A 4,480-nucleotide genomic window follows, 5' to 3' on the forward strand; every position below is an offset into this window, starting at 1 on the left:
ACTCCCACATGTGTTTTATATAATCTAGATAGTATCTACCATACCGAAGAGTATATACATGTAGTATGGAGTATATAGGAATATTTTAGTAGTATATATACTATTTTGTAGGTAGTATGTACATTTTTTTACGTACACTCTTTTTTTACGTATAAATATACATGTATTTCGTATATATAGTGCAAACCATGGGCTTATTTAATTTTTTTTGAACAGTCCGAAACTACAGGAGGTGGCTGCCTATATATAACGCATCGAGCCAACTTGCTTTCTGCCAAAAGCAACATCCCATATTTTTTAATCTGGAGGTATGGAGAGACCTGATGGACCGGAGGAACTAGCAAGAAAAGGAACCCACGCATCACTATTCCTCTTGAGTAAGTAGTACTACTTTGCAATCTGGAAGTATCCATCTGATTAGTACTAGTACATCGGTTGCAATTTCTGATCTCTTTTTGGTTTTTTTCTTTTGCAGGCAGTACAACAAGATGATGGCTACACTTGATAGGATTGATGTCCTGGCTTCGGGCCATCGAGTTGCACGGCAGAATTATTTTAGCGATTAGGCATCGGATGGAAGGAAGAGTGTATGTTACTAGAAATGAAGTGAGACTGAAGAACTGCACGGCATGCGGCCGTCCAGGCCACAACATTAGAACGTGTGGACGTCACTCTCCGTAGCAGATGAAGACGTCAGATATGCTATTATTATCGGCGAGTAGATAAGCCGCAGTACAAAATTTGTATTTCCTTTTGATATCCAATTTGTGTTCTTCTCGATGTAATCTCGGGGTAATGAAGGTATTAGAAATCTTGTGGGATATGTAGTATGTAAAGTTGAAGTGCCGTAATGTGTGTATGGCCTTAGTTCATCTTATTAATTGAGTGGTATGTATAGTTGAGATGGCGGTATGATGTATGCCGCTAGTTGTATGGAGTATTGTAGTATGATGTATGCCACTAGTTGTACAAAATAGCCTGGTTATATAAATTGAAAGAAAAAATAGATCTGTGCTTGCTAATCATGAATACTCAGACCGTAGTCCTACTAGTATAGGTTATGTAGCTGGCAGGATGTGTAAAATAGCTTGTGGTATGTAGCATGGTTCCTTGTAGTATGAAGTGTTTTATAAAGTTGAAGTGCAGTAATGTGTGTTTGACCGTAGTTCATCTTATTAATCGAGTGGTTTGTACAGTTGAGATGGCGGTATGATGTATGCCGCTAGTTGTATGGAGTATTGTAGTATGATGTATGCTGCTAGTTGTATGCAGAATTGTAGTATGATGTATGTTGCTATGATCCTTGCTTGCTAATCATGACAGTAGTCCTACTACTATAGGTTATGTAGCTGGCGGTATGTATAAAATAGCTTTGTGGTATGTAGCATGGTTCCTTATAGTATGAAGTGTTTTGTAGGTTTTGTAAGATAATACAACACCTCACCGTACAAGCTTGTAAGAAATGGAAATCGAAACCATAGTATATTTGATAAAAAAATACCAAATAGTATGTGACATCGAAAAATATGTTAATATATACAAATAATTTGTAGTGCTTGAATATGACATATAACAAATAATATGCTCCTAATATTCTGCTAGTCGGGCAAGTGATCTTGACAATGATCATGTCTCATTTTCTGTTGAACAACTCTTTCAGGCCACATGAAGTGCTCCTTCCGATTGCGCACCACATGAAGTGCTCTCCACTAGCTTGACCATAGCTGCATACACGCCAATGAAAGCTACATGTTAGATACGTACATGTTGAAGAAAACGTTGATTTAATTAGGTCGTCTCATACCTTGGTCCTTGTAGATCCAACTCCACCCAGTTTAAGATCGTTAGCTTCTTGTAGACTTCTTGTGATGAATGAGTTACCGATCAGATCTCATGGAAGAAAATCTAATACACTGCCTACGTCTCTCCGGCCAGCCGCGACAAACTGATCGAGTAACCAGATAATCAAGAAAGAAAATCTAATACACTGCCTGACGTCTCTTCGGCCGGCCGTGCGACGAACGGATCGACGAAGGATATCCAACCGAAAATCTAGATGTTTGTTAGTAACCAAATAATCATGATTTTATTTAATTCCATGAAAGCTTGGCAGATAAGATAAGGACGCAGATGGTTCAAATTTCGAAAATTTGTTGTCCCTAACAACCTCGTTGAGATAATTACCAAATAAAATAATAAAGTATTTAACTTAATCTCAAACGGAGGAGGTATGTTGGCATCCATTAGCCCGTTAGTGCTGATCGGGAAAGCAATGTGCAAAACCAGCGTGGATGAAGGTTGGGGGCACGTGGAGACCAATTAGCTAGGGGGTAACTACACTCAGGGGTAGGATGGTGTATATATTGGGGGCCCGAAGGAGCTTCGCACCGCCGACTGATGGCCTCAGCGCCGCCGCAAGAGGGGCTTCCCCGTCGGCGGCAACCCTGCTTTCCGCCGACCCCGTCTTCCCGCGTCCACTGGCTCCAAGCTTCGGTCGTGCGAGGCCAAGTCCTCAGCTCGCCCCCGTCACAGCCAGTTGCGCCATCCTCCAGGCTACCCGCCAACTGCTGCCGTCGGGTTCCTCGGCCGAGGCGACCTCCCACTGCCGCACGTCCAATCCCGATTTGTGCGGCCACCGCCGCCTCCTCCCATCGCGGCCGCAGTAAGGCGAGGCTAACCTCCAGCGGCCGCCGGAACAGAGACCGCCCTCCGCGCGTGGCCTCCGGTCGAGCCGGGCCTGGCCTGCTGGTGTCGGTGCGGCCGCTCACTCTCCCGCGATGCCGCGTCCTATACCTGATGCGCGAGCTCGCTGGCGCTGCTAGTTCTCCTTCGTTAGCACGCATGGCCGGAGAACCGCGCTGCGTCCCTAGTTTCCTACCACCGGTCTGTGCCCCACGCGAAAGTCCCACTTCATCTCGTGCTGGAATTTCACCCGTCCTTTACCTGAACTTCTGTTTTGTATCAGCCTGCGTTTCCGATAAGCATCAGTTTGTACTTTCTGTCATACGCATTGCTGAGCGATGGCTTTCTTTTTGAGATGGAGTGAGCGATAGCTAGCACAAGTGCAGAACGATGCTCTGCTACTACCCGTCTCTGCGAGCCCTTGCTCTGCTGTTTCCACTCTCTCTCTCTCTCTCTCTCGCTTGATGCTACTGCTCCTGTGCGAGACAACAAGAGTAGTAATCGGTGGCAACAGTTCAGTGCGAGTGAGCGATAGCTAGCTAATTTTAGGAAGAAGAAGGTGATCCAAAACACGGTGTGCTTCTCGCGTGGCGCTGCAGCTGCCAGTATCCGTGAATACGTGCTGGTGCTGCCTATCTCTGAGCGCGTGCTGGAAGAATATAAAGATAAAATTGTGTATAGCAAAGATATTCTCATATTTCCCCAGTTCGATTTAATCAAGGTGGCGTGCATGAACCTACATGATGCCAAATGTTAATTAAATCAGAACATGAGGTAGTAGATATTTGTTGATGTACTTTAGTAGTTCTTTTTTACATGAGCTGTGTCAACAACGGGCAGTGTAGGTCTCTTTTAGCACGAAGTACAATCATCGAGCCTAGGAAGTTTAGCCACGATTTTCGATTTCCTAATAATCAAAGAGCAAAAATTATGGTAGAATACTACGCGTTAAAAATAAATCGACTTTGTGAAAGTAGTAAAATAAAATTTTCAGCCAACAACTACTATAAATTTAAATTATTCTTAAAAAAATTAAATAACAATCTTCGTTTGGACATTTTGGTTTCCAAAATACAAAAGAATAATGAAAAGGTAGATAAAAAAATCGTCGACAAGTATAAGCAAGAAAAGAGAGGAAGTACATATATTCCATTTAAAAAAATAAACATCCTACCGGTGATGTGCATCCCAAGAGAACTTAGAAGCCAAAGAACATGGGTTAAGATAGAAATACTTGGAATATATTTTGTTGGAAAGGCTTGGAATAAACATTTCATGAAAATAAATTTCACATTTCTTGAATTAAAAAGCCCAACGGGCAGTACATATGAGTAGCACCAAGAAGTATAATAACTACGGTTCAAGAAGTAAATATTTTGAGGGAAGTCTACAATAATGTTGAGAAGTTCAATAAAAAATTGTGGGCAGTACACACCTTGCGGTAGAGAAGTCTAGGAAACAAATGTTTGTCGAGCAAAACACCAAATGTCATCAAGAAAAATACACAAATAAACTTTGATTATGATTCCGAGAGCAGTAGGCTCCATGGGAAGAACAAACTTAGATTTCGGCAAGTACGAGTATATGAGAAGTATGGCCATTTGACACGAGCAGTACAACCACTTTATATAGGAAGTACAAGAAAACCAATAAAATCCAATGTATGAAAAAATCTAGTCATCCACATGAAGTACTAGCAGTGATTTTGAAAAGTGTAAGCGGTGACCAGAGGAAGTACAAGTGGTAATAACATATTACATATTATTTATATTGGCATATCACACCACGAGTACAAAAG

General features: G+C 42.1%; 1 long non-coding RNA gene across 1 annotated transcript; it reads left to right on the forward strand.

Moving 5' to 3' along the window:
* The first annotated feature begins 216 nt into the window (after nt 1–216).
* Nucleotides 217–1,022, forward strand: LOC127348778 (uncharacterized). Its single transcript, XR_007879934.1, has 2 exons — nt 217–377; nt 476–1,022. It is a non-coding gene; the product is annotated as an uncharacterized lncRNA (long non-coding RNA).
* The last annotated feature ends 3,458 nt before the right edge of the window (nt 1,023–4,480 follow it).

This window comes from Lolium perenne, chromosome 4 (assembly GCF_019359855.2).
Source record: "Lolium perenne isolate Kyuss_39 chromosome 4, Kyuss_2.0, whole genome shotgun sequence".
In the NCBI taxonomy this organism is placed as follows: Eukaryota; Viridiplantae; Streptophyta; class Magnoliopsida; order Poales; family Poaceae; genus Lolium; species Lolium perenne.